Source organism: Phacochoerus africanus, chromosome 9 (genome assembly GCF_016906955.1).
Source record: "Phacochoerus africanus isolate WHEZ1 chromosome 9, ROS_Pafr_v1, whole genome shotgun sequence".
Taxonomy (NCBI): Eukaryota; Metazoa; Chordata; class Mammalia; order Artiodactyla; family Suidae; genus Phacochoerus; species Phacochoerus africanus.
The window spans coordinates 71,782,630-71,805,462 of record NC_062552.1 but is presented as its reverse complement, the minus strand read 5'-3'; the positions used below and the strand labels follow the sequence as shown (position 1 = coordinate 71,805,462).

At 38.0% G+C, this 22,833-nt stretch overlaps 2 long non-coding RNA genes across 2 annotated transcripts; both read left to right on the top strand.

The window, feature by feature from the left end:
• The first annotated feature begins 1,159 nt into the window (after positions 1–1,159).
• LOC125136462 (uncharacterized) lies at positions 1,160–14,514 on the top strand. Its single transcript, XR_007137193.1, has 3 exons — positions 1,160–1,231; positions 1,716–1,789; positions 14,437–14,514. It is a non-coding gene; the product is annotated as an uncharacterized LOC125136462 (long non-coding RNA).
• Positions 14,515–16,439: 1,925 nt separating this feature from the next.
• LOC125136463 (uncharacterized) lies at positions 16,440–19,690 on the top strand. Its single transcript, XR_007137194.1, has 2 exons — positions 16,440–16,562; positions 19,315–19,690. It is a non-coding gene; the product is annotated as an uncharacterized LOC125136463 (long non-coding RNA).
• Positions 19,691–22,833: the final 3,143 nt, after the last annotated feature.

Sequence of the window (22,833 nt, the reverse complement as noted above, 5' to 3'; positions counted from 1 at the left end):
GGCAAACTTAATGCTTTGAGGTCAAGAGTAAAATGGACTTCTTTGAATTCATTAGGAACTAAGGACCAAAGTGAAAAAGTTCTATATGGATACCTGTTTAAGTTACATATATAATGGATGTGATTAGAAGTAAGAATAGCTTGTTTAAAATGCATACTAGATGTGAAGGGGAATATACAGATGGAAATTTGTGAAGGCCTCTTAAAGCCCAGCGTGAACATTTCATTTATCTCAATCTGTCTTATCCCTCAAGTGATCTTCTTCAAAAACACAGAAATCTAGCATGGCATTTAATAGATTTTCCTTTTTTTGCAACAGATTAGTTGCAATGTTGTGTGGATTTTTGTTGTCCCCAACCTTTGCCAGTTAAAATTAGCTTATGCTAGAAAAACACTTCAAAACTTTTTGAAGCTTTTCTTCTTTCATACTTATTTTTAATGAGATGAAGTTTGCTCTTTTTGAGATTTTGGAACTGAAAATGCTCAGTAATCATAACTTAAAACTTGAAATCCCAAATTATAGTTTATTTCCAGGTTTAAAGTATTTTGTTTGTCTGGTACAATTTAATACAACTTAATAACATATAAAACATTAAGAATACTATTTACTTAAACTAAAGCAGTGAAAGGATTCTTCCAAATATGTTTCTTCAATTTGTTTCAAAATTAGAAATCAAGTGAACATGAAGTCCAGAACTAACAAGATTTAATATACATACCTTTATGGTCATGGAGAATTTCATGTGATTTCTATGACTCCCATAAAACCCAGGGTTGAGAGACAAAAAAATGAGATTTACGGTGTGTTGATTTAATTATATTTAAATTGGTGGATATTTCACCCAAGTAGGTGGATAAATCCAAAATATTTACAATTCTAAATATATAAATGTGTTTTTTAAAGTGTGTTTTCTACTACATCGTTTAGGAATTTGCATGCATTGAAATAATTTTGCCTTGGAGATTAATTTTATGAATAGCTAAAGTGGCTGGTTGTCTTTGGGAGTAAATGCCTATTTGAGAAATAGGCTAACAAAGGGTGAAGGTGAAGACCATCAGAGGTTTTAGAACTGGCTGAGATGGTTGCTTGGGTTGTGTAACTGTGCCTAGAGGGCGGGGTTCCTGTACATTCCTACTTCACCAGATAACCTGCCCCCAACACCACTCCAGCTTCTGCCAGACAGATGGATCTCTCCAGCATGAAAATCTGCGCAGCTATTCCAACAAACAGGGTAGGTGAAACTGAAATTAAAAATCCCCCCCCCCCTTTTTTTTCCTCTTGAAGTCAAATCCTGGAGATATGGAAAGAATAGGGGTCATCTAAGAGTCTCCTTTCGCGCATACACACGTCTTCTGCTTTCTTCCTAAAAGTTACCAACCTGTAAGAGTATCAAAGTCGCTATACTTCATTCTTGATTTTCTTTTGAGTGCTTTTTTTTTTTTTTTTAAGCCTTCCTTTTCTCATCCCAATCCTTCCCTTTCCGTACACTCCCCCCAGGACCTCCCCTCCCCCCAGCCACCAGCAGTTAAAATAATCCACCTCTTAGTTTTCGGGCCCCCAAACCGACCTTTTCCCCACTCCAGCGGCCAGTTTACGGAGATCTTTTCCTGAGGATGGAGGCCCAGGTGGATCCGGGAAATATATGCTGTAGTGTTATGTTTCGAGTTTCTTTTCTGCCTTCCGATATCTGTTATTTTTTTTCCCCTCCATCCAAGACTCTGGCTGAGGTTGTCTGAAGGATGCCGAGGAAAAAGACCTAAGGACTGGGAGCTCTCTTACCCCAAGATAGGTAAGTGAAAGTGCTTTACGGGGCGGGAAGGGGGGGTAATGCCAGACAAACTGCTTTTGACTAAGGCTTTAATCGCGACTTTGATGTCAGCTAAAATGCTTTCTTTTTTCTAAATTTTTATAGAGGACGCGCTATCAGCAGAAGTAGCTGAAAGAATGCATGGGTTTTTTTTTTTTTTTCCCTTCAGTGGCAGAAAGTCACGGCGGGTCCCTAAGTAAAGAGGACGTAGACATGGCAAAAGAGAGGAAAGAAGACGAATTTATATGGATCAGGGGTTGGGGGAGACTGAAATATGTCCCAGAGTGCAAAGTAATTCATTTCATGGAAATGTGATTTCGGAGACTTACCGAAGCTTAGAGAATATATTAAGGAGACTTAAGGTTCAAACCCGTAGGTATTTGCTTTCCCTGTTTGAGACAAAGGTCTGTCTTTGCTCCGGAGACAAGGTCTTGCCTCATTCTAAAGTTTTTTCTTTTCTTTCCTTTTCTTTTCTTTCCTTCTTTTTCTTTTCTTTTTTTTTTTTTTTTTTTTTTTTTTTGGCAGAATGCCCCCTTCCCCCTATTTTCATATGAACATTGCCAACCTGCCCCAGAGCTGGCCCTCCGCCCCCAGCTCTTGGGCCTAGGTTGAGCAAGGGTGGCTGCCGCATGTAGCGGAGCTGCTCCAGGTAGAGTCCGGCACCGGTCGCGGGTGGCAGCCTCTCCTTCCTCTATTGGAAGGGTTACGTAAATGAGCACCGTTCTGGGCTTGACTTCGTCCCTGATGGGAATATCCCAGTTCCCGGCTTTGGGAATCTAAGGCAAATAATTGATTTTTAATGCACACTTAAGAGACGGCGGTTTAAGCTCGAGAGTCTGGCTGTCCCGAGAGTGGCGGCGAGCGCGCCAGACACAGGTTGGCTCAGCCCGGAGCGAGTTTGGGTCCCTCGCAGCCTTTTCCACTAGCCTTCCCAAGGTCTCGAGGACTTTCAGGCCGAAGTTGGAGAGGGAGAAAGGGCGGGACTTGAAGTCCCTGTGGCCAGCGTTTTCTCGGATTTTGGAACCGTGTAGAACCTTGAGTTAGGCTGTAGAGTCGTGGCGGCTTGGAGCGGCTCTGCGGCCCCGCGAGGAGACGCGCTCCCGGGACATTGCGGCCGAGATGCCCGAAGGGAACCCGGGCGCTGCGCGGGGAGCAGCAAGGTGAGGGCGCTCTTGCCCAGGACAAGAAGAGCTTTGAGTTTGGTAGCTCACACTGGCTGATCTAGGAAAATTGACTCCAGAACCTTGCCCAGACGCACTTCCCCACCTTTTTCCTTTCTTACTCTTTTGTGTCTTCCCTCCAAGCCTGCCCGCCCCTTCTCCCAGAAAGTTGTTTCTTTTTTGTTTACCTGGTCCGGTTTCAGATCTCAGTCCTTATTTGATAGATGGTAAAACTGTTTTCTCTGTAGTAGACATCTCCTTTCCACTATATACTCTTCTTCTGTTTCACTTTCTACCCCATATTCCTTTTCTACCCAAGCCTGTGGTTCAAAGTGAAGAGTTCTTATAGGAAAAGAGGCGGAATTGGGATGGACATTCCCTTAGCACTAAAGGTGTCTTTGAACTGGGGAAAGGGAGGCAGGGGGTTAGGTGGGCTGAGCTTCTTGCCGGAGCCTGGGATTCCCCCGCAGTGATCTTCAGTCTCGGAAAGGGCACAAGAAGGAAAGGACCATGCAGCATAGAGCTCATCCATTTCCGGCTGCTCCCCTCCCTATCCTGCATAAGACTCAATTTCCGTGCTTCAACATCATCCTTATCTGACCCTCTATCAAAACTTGAGGTGGGCAGAAATTACAGATTTTTGTGATCAGAAAAAAAGCATTTAAAATAGCAAATACCTCAAAATTGTGCTATTGAGGGGGATAGATAAGATGCCCCATGTCCTTTTCGTGGTCTGCTGCTTAACAGAAATAACCCTCCCTCCTTGTCTTTGGCTTCGTGCAAAAACTGCCAGGAGGAAAGCACATTTCTGCGCTGCTGCAAGATTTGGAGTTTAGTGTTCAATTGAAAGAAAATGTTCGGTTGCCAGACATGTTTCGGATATTCATTTTCGATTTAGATTGAATTTTCCTACACAGCCAGCACTCCCTGAATTGCAGCAGTCTTCCTCAATTTTATTCCCCCTTTTCTTCTCCTCTTATTGTCTCATCCACATGAATCAGAATGTGTTTAAGGTGCAAATCTTTCTTGCTCCCTGTCTCCTTGGCAAGGCATTGTTGATTCCTTTGGTTGAACAGGAAAACTAAAAATCGTAGTGGAGTTAGGGAGAGTTATCTCTCAGTTCTTTCATTTTCTCACTGCTCTGAAATTTAATGACCTGATCATTGTTGTTTGAAGTTAAATTATCTGTTAAATTAGCCCTAAACAATAACTGATGATATTTTCCTTTTGGGTCCGGTTAACTCTGAATTCTTTTCCCTGGGTGGAAAGGAGAGAAGTGAAAGAGAACTCTTGGTCCCATAATAATACAATCAAATTGAAATTTATGTGCTGGTGATATCATGTAAGAAAAAAATCACTTTCAAAGAAGCTGAATTTCATAAATAAGAGATTTTTTAAAGGCCTGTGATTCAAAAGGACCACACTAATTCAAGAATGAATGTAAATAAGCATCTTTGTTGATTAAGGAAAAAATATGAACACCATATTTTCATTACTTTACAGAACCTAAATACTCAAACTCATCATACACCGGTGCTTGCTAATCTAAATTAATTCTGCCCTCCAGGGATAAATAGTCTCAAAAAGGAAATTTAACTTCAAGCAAAATCTGAAATATTTTAGATGTGAATTTCTAGAAATCCAAAGTATATTTATTTCTTTGAGTCAGACACTTGTTTGTTTTGCAATCACTTTATGAAACAATTTTGGAATAACACAGATGCTTTTTCCCCTCTTTCTTGTTTCGGATTGCTTGCATATGCAGGCATAGGCATGAGAGCTTCCAGGGTATACTGAAGAACCCTTTTTCTCATTTGTTTTAACAAAAAGTCCAAATCATCTTTAAAGTCAAAAGTGCTACAGTAGTTTTTAAAAATCTTTAAAAATAAGTATTTTGTGTATTTTTCCCATTTAAATGTGCTGAATGAGTAATTAAAAGCTATTATGAGGGTTAAAAATTCAGAACGTGAATAAGGTGGTAATTTTATTATTTGATACTTTTATAATTTTTATAATTAATGATGTAGTTTTAAGTTTGGAAAAGGAGAATGTTCTTCCCACCCCATCAGAAATGCTATAGAAGGAATAAAGTAGAATCAGGTAAAAGTGGCACCAGGGCTTGTTTATTTATTTATTTTCAGTAGTAGCAGTAGTAGCAGCAGCAGCAGCAGCAGCAGTAGTGGAGTTGAAAAATATACTTTTAATTATACATTGGGAGCTCTGATTGCAGGTTGGAAGACTTAAAATCGATCATTCCTGCATCAATAGTGTTGTCTATTACTGCATTGATTTGTGTTTATTTATGCAGAGACTTTCAGTTATTTACTTACATATTTCAGCATCTGCTGCTTGATTATTATCACAGGTTGGTTTTAATGAAAGAGCTTATATAAGAAACACATTTGACAGATCAATTTTAAGTAAACTTGGTAGTGAATTATGGCAACCCAAAGAGTTTATGAAATTACTTATTAGTACTTGCTTTTTAGCAATTAGGAATCTGTTTCTGATTAAAATCTTTTTCGTGCTACTTGAAAGCTTCCATTCTTCACTGTTGATGTGTTTTAATAAAATAGGAAAACATGATTTTACGATGTTAGATATGCTAGAATGAAACTGTTGAGGTTTTTTTTTTTTTTTTTCCCCTGTTGACATGATGAGGTTACCTTCTTGACAATAAGGTGGACACTGGGTCTACTAATGTTGTAAATGAAAAATCAAGGAGTCACAGGATTTGAATGTGGAAATGGCAATGTTCTAAAACATCTGTGACTTCTAAGTTTTGCCAGTGATGCTTATGCTGAACAGGATATTCCAAGGTTCTTCAGAACACAGTAAATAAATATATACAATCATATATTCTATTATTTAGTTTATATATATACATATATGATTATACCTTGTGAAGATAAGCATTTCTCTTGAATAGCTCACATGTGAATGTGATGGTGCCTCAGGGTTCATTTGAATGGGTGTGTCTTTTATATGTAGGAGGCAATAGTGAGAGATTGAGATGCACTGTGTTTCTCTTACTGTGATTACAAAATGTTGAAAAATGACTTGGAAATTGAAAAAAAAAGTGGCCAATTCATTAAAGGCTATTTACTTGTGGTTTTATAGTACTTTTATTACAGTTTGAGGATGAATCTTTTCTTGTTAATAATTTGGAATACATCTACCAAATATGATTAATAGCCCTATTCTTGATCTCTCGAGCTTCTCCCCTCACCTGTATCTTTGAAGAATATAGAGAGCAAAAGTAACCGAATTCTTTCCTGAGAACGAAAGGGCCTTGTGAGATGGAATTATCCTCCTAACCTCTTGAGTTTTCCTGAACTACTTATCTTCAGTATCCGCGCTGTGAGAGGTGGAGCCTCACAGTCAGGCGGCTGCAGCAAGAAGGTGGGCAAGCCCCAGTACCTTAAGCTTTGCTAAAGGTTGAAGGGAAGAACAGAGGGAGAGCTCTGAGTTTGCTTATTTGATTTACTTTATTTTTCTGTCCTGCGCCAAGCCCTTGAAATTAATACAGCGATATGGCCCTTTAGGACCAAGCACACTCGGCATTCCAGAACATCAGAGGAAAGGGACTTAGAGCTAAGTAAGGCGTCCTCACCCACCCCTCCCTCCATCTTTTTACGCACACACCAGCTCGTCCTCACGTGCATGGGGTAGTGGACAGTGTTGACTTGAATTGCTCTCGCTCGCTCCAAGCCTTTCCTGTGAATGAACCCGAAAACACTCGACAGGTCGTGAATAATCGTTTTAATGAGTGTGCAAAGCGTGCGACTGGGTGCACCGAGCTGTCGGGTTAAACAAACAACTTGTACCCTGACCAAATCCGATTGTTAAAGTGCAAAGTGATGTCAGTACCATTTCCATTGCCCTTCAGAAAACCACAGATCTGACACGCGGGAGTCCAATTTTCCCCATTAAAGAAAAATAACAATATTTTCCAACCGTGTATGTGATCTTCTTTAATATTAATCTGAGCCAAACGAAACCTCATTTGAGAATCAGAGCAGTTGTCGTCTTACTGTCTCAAAAACAAATCGAAAAAAGGGAGAAAATAAGGAAGATATCCGAACAATTCTAAAAAGTTTGACGGAGGATTTCCTTTTGATAGCTCGCATGTCATTGCTGATCACTACTGTAAAAATTTTACACCCCCTACACACACATCCATAGAGTAGCTCTTATATCAAGTTAACTATATCTAAAAAAACTGGGATTTGTAATTTGGTCTGTAATAAGATGGAAACGCTAAGCCTGTAAAGACTCTTTTTTACTGAAAAATTAACTGAAATAGTTGCTGTTTTTATGTTAGCCTGTGAGGGAATGAAGGGATAAGAAGTTCCAACACTGACACTTATGCTTTTAAGGAAAACAGTTTGGAGGAAAGTACTCTTAAAGGAACCCTGATGGATCACCACCATCTAAAACAATAACAAAAAAAGCACAGTTAGCTCTTCACAAATCACACTCTTTCTCCCCCCCCCCCTTTTTTTTTTTTTTTTTGCATGATGGTACTAGGGAAATATATTTGTTTCTTTTGCATCTAGTAAAAAGAGCTACTTATTTGGAATAAGCCACATGTGCTCCTTTCCTTGTTGGTTCTTTTACCTTCTTTCAACAATTCAAATATCAAATACTACCTGAAGAGTAAGAAAATAAAACCTAAAGATTTTTTAAAAATCCCTTTTACATATCCTCTCTAAAAATTTTGTGAACAGAAATGGTAAAATACTTCCCCTGCCAACATCTCATATATATGCACATTTCAAGTAAAATGACCAAGCTGCTTGGAAATCAGTGTATCCTTCCAAATAACTAGCTCTTGCAACTCAATAACAATATAGGGAGATTAAGGTTTATATTTTCATTAGATTAAGTATTATAAGTTACATGTTTTTCTTTAAAGACTGAAAACATATCATGTCCTACAGTCTGAAAGATTATTTATCCTCTTATAACTGTAGTCAGCATATAGAAATAAAGTGTTAGGGATATGGTGCACTTGAATATGGAAGCTCAGCAGCATTTGCTCACTTAACTCCTATTGGGTATGCTGTCATCTACATATCTGTCTTTATGACCATCTATTTCACATACAAATATGTCAATATACAACCAATTGCAATTAAATGAATTAAATTACCTAAAACATATAACTGACATATCTGACAGAGTAAGCAGTTTCCTATTGAAGTCACATAGTTTTGTTATTATGGTTACTAGTTTTATACATCTCTATCCATTTAGCCCCAGTTGGGTAAAATGGAAGTTACTGAAATTCGGTTTCCAGTTTCCAGTATCAAAACTTGGAAAAAACAAGTAGTAGTTTAGGACAGTATTTTTGTTGATTTTGACTGTAATCTGGTGAATGTTTCAGAATATCAATTCAAAATATCCTTTAATTACTAGGAAATTTGACAAAAATGACTATCAAAAACTAGAGGCTTACATTTTTTTTTATTGTTTTAGGTATTTTTGGACACACAACAGACTGTGCAGTTATTACCTAAACAGATTTCTTCTCTGTGGGCTGAGTTGAAGAATTTTAGGAGTCACTGAAAGAGCAACATACATTTCTGTTTTAGATTCACAAACAGCAAAGCTAGAGGGTGCGTCTGTTTTTGTGTGTATATATGTAGTTAAAGAACTACACTATCAAAACATTAATTATATTTGAAAGAGCAGAGAACTTGTTGTAGAGAGAACTGCATTACTGAATTTATATTCCATGGAATGTGTCTGTGGAGAGGGCTAGAATTGTATACCTGTCTTAAATGATGCACCCTTTTTAGTGAGGTGCACAACAAGAGCAAAGAGAAGAAGGATGCAAACTTGGAGGGGAGAGATCTTTGATATCTGGATGGTTCTAAACAGAGGGAATTCAGGTGAAAATGCAAATCACATGAAGAACAAGCATGGGGTCTTTGTTTTCTGTCAACAAAAACAAATATAATTTTTCCCTCTATCAAATGATAAATCACAGAATGATCTTAGCTGAATTTGGAGCAGAGTAGGGGAAGAGATTGGGTGACTAAGAATACTCCAATTATCATAGTTCTGATCCCCAAGTCCTGTTTATTTCACAGCTGCCAAATTTTATATCCAAAATTTAGATTCTCTTCCTCCCAAATCCTACATTGGTATGAATCATCTTTGATCATTTTTAGTTTTTGGCTTAATTACTAGTTTTCAGCTTTAAATTACCAATAAACTAATTAATCTGACTAATCCTTCTAAACTTCTGTTTAGTATAATAGCTGCAACAAAAACCAAAATAAAATAACAAAACTGCAGCAATAATGACAAAAATAAAATGTTAATGATAACAATGCAAACAATAATAGCAGGAACAATTTTAAAATAATTTCTCTGGCTGACAGGATGAAGATAGACTCCATTTCAGCCTGAAATTTGTGTTTTGCGGCTGCAGTTGGACATTGCTCTGATTTATTGTTTCACTGGTTAGATGGATGATCTGTCCCTGCCCAACTTGTATTCTAATATAGACTCCCTTGGTTTTATATGGTAGGTCTTTTTAATGTCACTGAGTATTTTTGTGCCCACTCATCTTCATTGCTATGGGTGGGTCCCCCTTGGACACTGTTCCCAAGTACATCAACCCTGGAAGAGATTGGGAGCAAAAGCAGACATGTGAGGGGATTCTTGTCTAGAAGGACCTGGTGCCTTTGAGCTAGAGCTCTGCTGGTGAATAGGCAAGTTGTCATATTTGGGAATCATATTCACAAAACTAAGGGATTTGAGAAGGGCAAACTAAATGAGGTTCCTGTGAATCCAAAGAGAACACTGGCTCTCAGGAATTCAGGTTATCGGCCAAGACATAAACATTAGAAATTAGGGCCCTTTGGATGAACGTTTTTGATTCCTTTAGGGATGGAGGGATGGAAAGGGGATAATAAAGTGAAGGGAATAGAAGTGGAGGAAGGAGACCTTGTGGTGATCTCATTGGTAAAGCTAACCCATCTCCTTAGGAGGAGGGAGAGGTTATTTTTGTCAATTGTAAACCTGCCAAGGTTGATTGTTTTAGGTGGGAGAACAGCCACCAGTGCCTGAGACTAGGCTGGGAAGAATCTGCCAATGAGCCTGTACTTGCAGAAATCTAACTCTCCTCTCAGCCCAATGTTCCTTCTATCACCTGGGCCCACTGAGCATATTACCCTGAGAAAAAGGAACTGAGAGAAATGAAAAACGGGTGGGGAAGGAATTACACTAATGTTTGTCAGGCAGATGTTGGAGTTAAAGCATGTTTGGTAATTGCTTTCATTTTGGAGGGGAAATAAACCTGATTGGGAGAGGAAGGGTTGTTATAGGAGAGGAGAGCCTAGAACAGAACGAGATAGAAATTCCTTGGCAGCCCAGCAGCTAGGGCCAAATGGAAAAGGATCTTAGCAAAGAAGGACAGTTTGAGAGCAAGGAAGGGTGACTATTAAATATTTTTGCAGTTCTGTTTTCCTGCAAATTAATGTAGCCCTGAAAACTTATGAGAAATTTGCTTGCCTTGTTAAGTAACAATTACGAAAAGAAAGGCATAACTAACAATAGCCAGTTTTGTCCTCAAGAAAACTTTTTTTTCTTTATATATTATCATAGACACAAAATGCACAGCCAAACCAAGCAGTAGTTGAAGAAAGAAAGGGAAAGGAAAAAAAGAAGGATGCAGCTTCCCTGCTGGTCATGCTGTGCATCTATCCCTTTACCTTTCAGAGCGGGGAACCATCTTTTTTCATTTCTGTCTAATCTTTTCACTTAAAAATGTATGAAAATATTCCAGTTCATGAGACTGTTTTTCACTAAATATCAGAAGAGAATGAGGAGCTTTTATTTCTAGGGATAAATTCACTGAGGTGATATTCAGTCTGCAACAGGGAGAAAGACAGCTTTGGCTGAAACTGTATATTGCTCTGCTCACCAGTGGTACCCTCAGGCTTCCCTGTGCACTACTAATAACTACTAAATTCACTTGAACTCTTCTGGAACTCGACAACTTGAAATAAAACTGGATCTTTCCATATAAAATCCAACTCTAATTAGAATATTTTATGGAAAATATTCTCAGTTATTGTGATTAACTGTTTGAATTGTCCATTTGATTAAAGGCATTTATTGTTTGTTTCAATAATACAATTAAAAGAAATCAATATCACCAATAAAAGTAGCTCTCAATACTGTTATGTACATCCCAAAAATATGGCTTTTAAAAATTGATTTTTAAACAATCTGGTTTTAATTGTATATAACAGAACCTCTGAGTCACTGGAGACTTGCCTAACTAAAAGAAATTAAGTTAATACTTTTGTAATGGGAATATTTGACAGAAACTACAGAAACAATAAAAGCAAATGTTTTACAAAGTGGTAAACCTTATGCAGACATTCACCTGCACTCAGTTTATGCACTCACAACAAAATTAGTAGGCTTTTATATCCCATATCTTAGAAACATCTTTAACCAATGTATATAAATGCTTATGCATATGTATTAAACACACCATGCAGCATATAGTTAGAATATATACATTTATTTTTAAAAATAAACTAAGAACTAAGCAAATATTAGCATTTCTAACTTTTTTAACCACCAATGATTGGTGTGTATTTGTGATCCATAAACAATGAAGGAAAGCCAGAACTATGGACAGACATTCTACTTTGTATTGTGAAGCAAATATAGGTTTCTTTCTGTTTGGAGGTGTGAAAGAGTGAAGAATTTAGGAGTGAGTAGAATTAAGATTTATATATGTTTTCAGTAAACCAAGATGTAGTTATTTCATTCTTTAAACATTCCCATTCTACAATTAAATAAAAGAAATATAGTTTCAAAGACAGGAGAGGTAAGCCCAAGTCCAGCTATATCTCGGAAAAGAAATGGGTTTCAAATGATGTTAACATTTTTTTCCGACCAAGAATTTTTCAAGGTAGATACAGCCAGATCTATTGCATATGTGGCAAAGCAAATATTTCAGAAATGTGCTGTGGGGGGATTTAATGGACTGACACTCTTTGAATAGTTATGATGAGTAATACTCCTTTGAAGAGAATTGTGTGCTTATCACACTCCTTAAAAATGGGGGAGGGAGAGAAGTTTGAGAGGTGGACATGTCCTAGCATCCTAGCTATTGCTAATAGCAGAGGGATGTGACCTGTGTAGAAAAGGGAGGGATTCTATGCCAGGAGAAGAGCTGCAAAAATCATTGGTCCTATCATGTTTATTTCCTTTTAGGTACACATTCAAAGACATGTCCTTTCCACTAGGCTCTCATTTGCAGTTATGGCTTCACAGAGAGTAGCCAGCCTGTATTAAAGCACAATCCAAAGCATTAGTCCAGTTTTGGAAAGAAGACAGTGGACAGGAAAAATAAAGGGACAGTCATAATGCAATTCTCATTGGCAGTTGGAGAATAGGGAAGAAGGCTTCAAAATAGTGTGGCGGGAGAAGAGCAGCTCTTTAGGTGAGTTTTGGGAAGATGCTAAGTAAAATGCTGTTCAGAAATTGGGATTAATTGAGCAGTTTAAATACAAATCTGCCGGAAATCGGGCTCTGTGCGAATGAAAATGAAGAAATTTATGCATATTCTAATTTTCCCTCTTTGGCTGCTATTTTGGAGGAAGAGACTTCTTTTGCTGATGGTGGGACTTTTTTGTTCTGCACAGGAAATGTGTAAATGAACACAAATGTGTGTGTTTTTCCTTTTCCATTTCTCTCCTCCATCCCTCCTCCCCCTTTCAACAATCAGAAATTGTTAGGGTGCTTAATTCTGCAGCTACAGACCCCAGGGTTTCTCCCAATTCCCAGGATGGTAGGGAGCAGGCAGCACAGGGAGGGGAGTTGAGGCTACCCTGGTCACTAACCTTTGGAAATTAACCTAGAGTTTCCATTCCATCATTGAACATTCAAAAAGAATGGAGAGCAAGGAGGAGTCAAATATTTAATATGATGACAAATCGCAGAAAGCTATTTCTTCTCACAGCCTAAATCTCAGTAACAACTAGGGGGGGAGCTTAAAAGTGATCTTATAAGCCATGTTGCGCATATCCATTGACCATCAGCGCCAAGTCCAAACACTTTCCCTCTCGCGCTTTGGGAACACCTAAGGCTGGCGCATTTTAATTGTATTAAGATCCACAAGAAACTCTAGCTCTCCTACTCTGATGTAAGTAAGTCGCCCAATGCTGAGAAGGAATGAAGTGGAGCGCTCCGGTAGTTTTTGTGTTCCGCGGAATATGTAAGGGACTCCTGAGACGGTCCAATGAAGTGTGTGGGATGAAGGTAGGGGCGGGGGCGACTCGGTCCCTGGGGAGAGGGAAGGAGGGCCGAGCGGCGGGACGGTTGGAGAGCGAGAGAGGAAAAGAGAGGTGCTCCCTGCCCTCTTACTCCCGCATTTGCAGGCCAAGCTGAGAGCTTCAGAATTAATTCCGGGGCGGGGAAGACAAACAGAGACAGAGACCGAGTGTTTCTATATTCTTTTCTATACCCCAGACAAAAACCCTGAAGCCAACTTCACTCTTAACAATTTAATTTGAAAAGGGCCCTGCAGTGCCCTCTTCGCTGCTCCCACAGCGCCGCGCGAGCCCGGGGCTGAAGCCGAAGCCGGCCCTCCGCCCGGTCCACCGGCTCCGCCGCACAAGCAGTGTCCTCAGAGAAAGGCGGCCAGAACAAAGCCCCCGCTACGCGTCCCTGCCTCAGATACCTTCTCGGTGCCCACGTCGCGGCTCCGGGCCCCCAGGGCTCTCTTTCTAACACTCCATCCGCCAGGACCCTCCCCGCCTCCCATTCCAGTCTTCCTCTCTTGGGAAGAGGGCGCAGCAAGGCCGACGCCAGGCTGGCCGCACCCCCACCCCGCCATCGCGACTCGACGCCAGGCGTCCATACCCCTCTGCGTACCGGTGTTGGGGGCGTAGGTGGCCCTGGAAAAAGCTGGGAGAGGAGCGCGGACCCTCGCTGCAGACCTCACGCCAAGGTTACCATCACATCTAGGAACCTCTTCGGAAAAGGTCCAAAATGCCTATTTTGCAGAAAGCTTGCTGTGGTGTGAAGGGGCCTCGAGGTCAGAAAACCCCCTAAGAGGCCTCGTAAGGTCTGGGTGCAGAGTCAAACCCTGCTCAGGCCCATTTCTCCCGCGCACTCCAGGTCCCGCACTTCCGGTCCCCCTGGGGGGGCCCTGACCCTCCCCTCCCCAGCACTTCCGGCCCGTGGGCTTCTGAGTTCCCTCTCAGTCACTCAGCTGAGGGATATCTTTGAGAGCTGATTTCTGTATCTTTGCGGTAGCTAGTGGAAATTTTACCTGTTTCCTTCATTTCTTTTTACTTTGACTTTAATTTGTTGGCTTCCTTAAACTTGGGAGTGATGGGCGAGTCAGGGGAGGGTGGGGGTCAGGTCGGAGGAAGGCTTGGAGTGGAGAGAAGAAGCCCATTGCAGATAAATCTCTTTTTGTCTTTTCAGATCACCTCCCCCCATTCTGAATTTCCAGCACAATTTCACATCAGCAACTGAAGTGTAGGCGTTTTCCAGCAGGGCCTAGGCAAGTGTCTGCACCTAGTAAGCATGCAATAAATGTTGAAAGAATTACTGAGTAGTTTATGCTGCTCTGTTAGGCATAGGGTTCTTAGAGATGGTAGGTATCCTCAGAAATCAGCTGACCTTTGACCTCTGGTGGTTTTGTTGAATTCGGTTGAGATTGATAAATAAATGGACTTAAGAACTTATTTATTTATTTATTTAAGGGACTCCCGAAAGCAGTGGGAAGAAATCTCTTAGAGTTATTGAAAGTGTTTTCTTGAACTTCTTAATATATATGAGGTAAAATGCTGTGAATTTTTAGGGTTTTTTTTTTTTTTTTGGTCTTTTTAGGGCCACACCTGTGGCATATGGAGGTTCCCAGTCTAGGGGTCCAATCCGAGCTGCAGCCAACGGTCTATGTCACAGGTACATCAAGGCGAGATCTGAGCCATGTCTGCAACCTACACCACAGCTCAGAGCAATGCCAGATCCTTAACCCACTGAGCAAGACCAGGGATGGAACCCACAACTTCATGGTCCCTAGTCGGATTCGTTAACCACTGAGCCACGATGGGAACTCCAGAATTTAGGGGGTTTTATGAGCCCTTCCATGACTTTTTCTTAACATTTTGCTTTCTTTTTAAAGTATTACTTTCTGTGCTAAGAAGTCATGGCATTATGAAGTTAACTCCTATAGCCACTTTGAGGCAGAAACTGAGAGATTTCTCTTTTGCTTTCTTGATGTTATAGCTTAATCCTTGTCAAACTTAATTCACTTCTGTGTTGTGTCTTCATCATTCAGCTCTTCTTGTTCTTTGTAATAACATTTGTTTTAAAATGCTATAAGAACTTTATGTAACTAGGAGAGAAATTGCATAGTTGGGAAGTTGTGACTGGGTTCAGTCAGTCAGCACATACTAAATGCATATTTTGCTGAGCACAAGTTGTATAACCTACAGACTAGTCCCTCAGGCATTTAATGTCCCACCCTCATTGACTCTAAAATAGTGAAAATATATAACCAATAAGCTAGTAACCATGAAAGTAATTTTGAAAGGTTATAATTGCTAATCAAATTTAAAGTGTATTTATTAGCATCATTATTAAGAGGCATCAGAAGGATACAAATAAGACCTGTTCTTATCCTCTGGGAACTTACAGTCTAGTTGGGCATAAATAATGTAAATGTAAGTTGATAGAAACAGCTACTAAGCAATATTCAGTGTCTGGTTTATTGAAAACATTTGCCTCACAAATTAATTTGCAGTCATGTCATTTTTTAACAGAAATATGATACCAATAAGAAATACAGGAAGAATTAATTAGGAAAACTTTCATGGAGAAGATGCATTTATCCTTATGTGCCACATAGGAAGGTTGGAAATGCAAGCTGTTTGTGTTCTGGGTGGGGGTGGGGTAAAGGTGGCATAAATGGAGAAAGAGAAAGATGTTTGATGAGACAGAGTTTGGTGGTAATTTGTAGGAAAGCTTAAAGATCCTGCAGAGGCGTTTGTATTTCATAGTAGAGGTGATAGAAACCTATGGTGGCCCTATGAGCAGAGGATGGCATGATTAAAATTGAGATTTATATTTAAAATGATTTCAGCCAGCAACTGAGCATAGTGAAAATTGAGGGAGAGTGAAAAAAGAAAGGGAGAAAAGATTTTAGTACAGTTCTGGGATGGTGTAGTTCTCTATTACTACAGAGTCATCGTTAGTCTCTTTCTCCCCAATTTTTATACAATGGAAACTGCATTGAAATGTTGAAATCAGTAATGAACCTTGAATGGAATAAGAGCCATAGACCACTGGAATACATTTTGTCACTTTATTCTTCATTGTTGCTAGAGCTAGGAGATGTTAAGTGTTGTCTGATAGTGACTACAGGATGTGTTCATTACTAGTTAAAACTCAAAATCTTTCTCATTTGGTATATTTACCCATTATTCACTTTCAGTGGTTCTCAACTGGATGTGATTTTGACACACACCCTGACCACCATCAGGCACATTTGGCAAGGTCTGCAGACGTTTTTGTTGTAACAACTATGGGGCCACTACTGGCATCTAGTAAGTAGAAGTTGGGATAGATATTACTAAATGTCTTACAATTTACAGGAGACCTCCCCCCCATAACAGTGAATTATCTGGTCCCAAATATCTATTGTGCTGAGGTTAAGAAAACTTCAGTTATGGGAATGAACCATGAGCTATAACTCTGGAGAGCTACACAAGATGTCCCAGAACCCAACTTCTATTAGAGCAACAATTTCAATTGAAGAAATGTTTAATTTGTTTAGTAAGTCAAATGTACCTCTGAAAATGAGTGTCTCTACTTAGCCCTGAAGCCTTAGAAATAGAACAGTCAGAAGGGTACCTGCTTGGATTTTCTACTTTTTATAAAATGTTGTTGGAAATCTTCCTTAAAGATTTGTCATCTAATTGTTATTTATTAAATTAATAAAATGTGCCTTTGGAGTTGCTTAGCAACTTAAGGAAAGCTTGCTTTTTAGAAGTTCATTTGTTTGTTTAAAACTAGGGTAGGTTGCATATTATTAGCTACATTACATAAATCAACAAAGAAATTTACACTGAAAATGGAATAAGATTTTTCAGCACATTTTCTGCTTGCCATGTCTGGCAATTAAAACACTGTAATTGTCTGGTAGAATTGCATCACGTATTCGACAAACATTATTTATGTATGAAACTTCAGCATAATATTGAGTATGTAAGAGAACCAAAGGGGAAAAATTCAGCAGGTTTGTCATAAAGTATGTGTTTATCTTAACCTTTCTTCTTCAAAAATCTTATCTACTAAGTACTTTTATCAGACACTAATTATACTCTTTCTGAAAAGAATTTCTCCAACACCCTTCAGTGCCTGCACCCTTTAATCATATCTCATTACATCTACCTAATCCATATCTTTTTCACATTGCCAGGGCTCATTAACAGTTTTAAAAGCTAATCTTAATCTTGGACATTATTATTCCTTGTAATCTAGATGAAAATAATGCCAATAATATTTTATTTCTAAAATTTAATGGATCATTTAAAATTTGTTCTGAAGCCATTTCTTCTTTAAATATTAATGAGAAATTAACTTTCAAACATGTATTAAACTAGCAAGATCAGTGAAATGTGTCTGAAAACCCTGAAGCACCTTTTTGAAGGAGAAGTTATTTTTATAAGTTGTTTTAACAGTGGATCATCAGTCACTTTGAAGGGAAGTGATCCTTGATTAACAGTTGGCTGATATTGTGCTTCCACAGATGTGTGGCAGTAATACAGGTGCTACCTATGAAACAGGACAGGTAATTCACAGGATCTGAGGGTTTGTTTTTCTGATTGAAAAATGTGAAAGTTTACAGCCTTCATCTTTGGATATTACCCCATTAAGTTGTAGACAAGACAAACAGAATGTTCCACTCAAATAATGAACAGTAGGCACCGTGTTTACTATACATTTAAAGATTGGCTGGTCTTTTATTCTTTTTGATTTTCCGTTTTTAGTAAAGGAAATGGATCAAATGTGCAGTTTCATGACTAAAGTAGAGCCTCGTGATGATGACTTTTTAGGACTTAAAGTCAAATCCTGCCTCCCAGAATATAACTGCATAGAACTAATGTATTATTCTCAATGGAAGATTCCTCCAATCTCCAACAAACTGAGATTGTTTCTTGAAAGTAATCTTTAAAAGTCGTAGGAAAATTTTAACGGTCCATTTATTTATTCATACGCTTTTTAGCTATAGTGTTTTAATAAAGCCACAAGCCAAAAGTCATTATCCAAAAAAAAAAAAAAAACCCAGCTTTTGGACAAGTACCTCAAGTTATGATTCAGAAGTAGGGAAGATTAATAAAACCTTAATTCTGCTGATTTCCCCCCATTCATTAGTTCTGCCAGGTAGTACAGTAATTATCTTATTTCAGGTTTTAATTAGATATTTCTTTAGCTTTTTCCTTTGAAATAGATTTTTTTTTCCTTTTAGAATTTTGTGATTTCTGATTTCTCTCCAATAATATGGTTCAGCTTGTTGTTAACTATAGGAAACTTATTAATCAGAATTAAATGAAACCATGTGATAAGTTGCTAAGTTTGGTCTTCTGTGTCTTATCTTTTGCAGTGGCTAAGAATTGAATTCAGTAAGATAATTAGATTTTTAGGATCTGTAACACATTTTCTTTTTTTATTTTATGGTGCACCTGCACCATATGGAAGTTCCTGGGCTGGGGATTGAATCAGAGCTGCAGCTGAGCCCTATGCCACAGCCACAGACAACGCCGGATCTGGGTCATTTCTGTGACCTACAATGGCAGCTTGTGGCAACCCTGGATCCTTAATCTACTGAGCCACAGTGGGAACTATACAACTTTTTTTTTTTTTTTTTAAATCACTCTCTTGACATTTTTTCTTTTAAATTCTTTTTGTTTCTTACTCATCATTTTTGGGGAGGGAACTTTGCATATGCTCAATTAAGCATAACAAGTTTTCACATGTGTTCTTTTTTACTTTACTGATATAGCTTGAATATTCAGATCTTAACGAATTTTAGCAGTGCTATCATAGACAATGCTTACTTTAATGGAATTTCCCTCCTTTCATTATGAATTAAATTAGTTCTACTAATAAAAGTAAAATTTAGTATACAGTGTAATACCACAACAATTTTAAAAATTGGAAATAAAATATTAATATAGTTTAAAATTATTTTTACTTTTGTAAGTTGATTTTCATGTCTATTTCTCTCTTATTATTAAGAAGTTTTGCATTTTCTGTACTGATCATCTATTTTCTTGTCCATGTTGTTATTTTCAGAGGTTTCTCATTGGTCAGTACAATGAAGGTTGATGGCATGATTGTTCACTTCGAATCAAAGGATATTTATTGGTATGCTGTTATCAATCAGAAATTTCCAAATACAAGTTCTCCAGTTCAAAGAAAAGTAGCTGGATCCAGGCAAAAATGCATCTGGGGACTCTCTAAGTGTGCATGATGCATCTCTGGAGAAACTTTCTTCAGCATTCTTTTTGTTTTTGTTTTTATTTTTGAAACACTTCCCTTACAATATACTCTAGCTACCAGATAGGTTCCTAAGTCTGCCCGAATCTCTCCTATATCTGAATTCTTGGTGTTCTTCCCACCCTCTGATTCCACAGATGAAGAAGAAAAAATAATAAAGGAATAAAAATCATTTGTTTCTGTCTGACAATCATTCCAGCCTTGAAGCACCCTGGGGTTAATTAGCCTTATTATTGTGTTTACTATATCCCAAGGTTATTTGTGGAAAGTTTTCCTCTTGGCATTTTCCTAGGTGGATAAGGGAACATTGGCACTGTGGCACTGGACTTTGCTCTCGAAATGAATGGCACCTTGGCAGCACAAAGCTTGAACAGCTTAGTTTTTCATTGATAAGTTGCAAGTGGCATAGCATCATCTTCCCCCAACATTGTATACCAGATTTGATTTACTCTGGGCCATACTTTCTTACAGAGCAAAAGTCCTAGCTTAGACTGGGGTTTGGTACCATTATAAAGAGAAACATGGACCTATTTTAGGAAGAGTTAGGGGATCTTAGTCCAGAAATCAAGATGGTTGGAATGATTAACTGAATCCTATGGATATACTGCTTCTACCCTAAATGAAAGAAAAAGAGAACAGCTGCTATTATTTATCCTCACTCATTTCTCACAAATAGGCATGTTTTTTCAGTAAGCAATATTTTATCCTGGAATTAATTCTTTCAATTCTTGTCATTGTGTTTTGTTCTTATAGATTATGAGAGGTATGAGCAAGAAATTTGAAATAACACAAGATGAGATTGCCTTTTGATTGTTGAATTTCAAGATCAACACAAAATTGGTACAAGGATATGCAAAGTTATCTTCAAAGAACAGATAAATTCCTGTGCAGCAGGGTTTGACATAAACTAATTGAAGGTATTGACATATCCACAGAAATAATTTTAGTCATGAAAGCAGATATAGGAAAGCCAAAAGCAATGTATGCAAAGCCTATCCAACTGTTTCAGAGATGGGGGAGTAGACTCAATTCTATTGGTCTTATATCCTAATGAAAGGTCATTCCTATTGTCAATGTTTATCAGGCCTTTTAAACTTGGTGCTGTTAAACATTCTATCCAGAAAAATATCTTCATTCTGAATCCATGCTTTCCAGGCAGTGTTTGTATCATTATTTGGCTTCGGAAGTATTTTTGTTCCTAGGATATATACTAATCACATGAATTTCAAATATTTCACTTATAACAGTAGTTACCTTTAGATGAGTAATTATATCTCAGGACTTCAGTGAAGTTCTTTTCATTCAAGTTATTCATCATAAATGAATAATTTAATTTCTGGGTCAAAACATTACTGTATATCTCCCTTTGATAGATGAATCATTTTGGCATGTTGATAAAGTCACAGTATAAGGTTTCCACTATGAAGGGCAGATCTAGGATTATAATATATTTCTTAAGGTCAAGCCTTCCTATCAGTCTTTCCTGTGACCTACAAAATGAACATACAAATATATGATTCTGTTTGTGGGAAGGATAGTAGTTGAAGTAAATTACAATTGCTCAAACAGTAATTGATGGATCCAAATATTACCCTCAATGAAATATAATATCTTAATAGGATGTCCATGGGTCAAAAAGATATTTTGAGTTCTGGATTCACCACTCATTATATGTGAGATCATCTTAAATTTTATAGACATGTTTCCTCTGTAGAATGAATATAATGTCAAAACTCCCTCCTAGGGTCACTTTGAAATTAAATGAGATCATTCATATAAAGTGCTTAGCACTCAGCCCAGAATACAGTATGAAATGAATGGTAGCTAAGAGTAATAGTAATATTATCATAATAAGATGACATAAGTTCAGCACATGATTGGGGAAGCAAGACTTTGACAGGGACCAATTGCAGAATACTTGACATCATATGGTTTCTAAGAACTATTCTTATTCTAATATTCATATCCAGAACAATTACCACTTTTGCTTTCCTCTGAAGTACCAAATTTTATTTTTATCCCTTATAATTCTTTATTATTCACAGTATTTGAGAAATAGATAAAAATGAATAATTATCTAGCCTTTTTCTAGTCTCAGTGGCTTAATACCTCAACATTTATTAGTCCTTTGTGTCACATTCCAGTGTGGTTTGGGTAGAGAGTGAGAGTGGGATTTTGTGCAATTCAGTTCCATTCAGTCATTTAGGAACCCAGGAATGGCTCTGCCGTCTTCTAGAGCCCTGGAATGCTCCTCTGGATCCTATGTGTTGGGTAGGGAGGGAAGAAAGCTCATTGAGGATTCTGAAGGATAATACCTATTCCATTGGCCTGAAGTCAGTTATATTAGGCCAACCTAATTGCAGGGAAGATTTGAGAATATGGTTGATCTATGTGTTTAGGAGAAATAATAAATAGGTTTGCTGGACACAAAGCATTATCTCTGCCTTACCAACCAACCAAATATTTCCACCAACAAAACTGTTATGATTCTTCTCCAATTTTTCATCAGTTCATTAAAGATGGTAAGAAACTGTGGCCTACAAAATTTACTAGCACATATTTCTATAGAGCTATAAATCTTGTATTAGAAGGTCTTTATCAACAGGGATTGGAGTCTAGGAAAGTTTTCTACCACTTTTTGATAATTTTTTTCCTATAGGAATTCTCTGGGTAACTTTTTGTGGACCATTTATCCTACTTTATTCTTACTTAAAGCTTGCATATGTGAAAGAGATTATATCTTCAAATGAACATTTTCCTTGCTTTTATCATCTTGTGTCATTATCCCAACATTCTTTTATTACAGTTGCTATTGAGAGCATACTTTCAGATTTAGCATGGAGATTAAGTGTAAAATAAGTAAATAGTGAATTGTTTTGTTAGAATGAAGTATAAAAGTCAATGCTTTTAAAAGGTTTTTTTTTTTTTGCTGTTAACTGCTATTTTCTAAGTGAGTACAGTACTCACAACCCAGAAGATTGACAACCTTAGATTTAAGAATTTTTACTATGAAGAATTGCTATGACAGTAAACTACACACAGTGCAAACTTTGCTATGATACTCCAAAATATGACTTTTTCTAAAGTTCCACTTTACTGATGAGAGAGTTCCTTATATTAAAACCTATTTAGCACATGGATTCCTAAACACTATCCAAAATGTTTTTGTGATGGTGTTTATTCTTCATGGTTAAAGAAATAGATTGAAGCTTCCTACTTATTTTGCCAGTTTATCCAACAAGTCATAAATGATAGAAACTAGCATTCAACACTCGCATTTACTAATACCGATAATCTGTTAGAGATCAGCTGTGA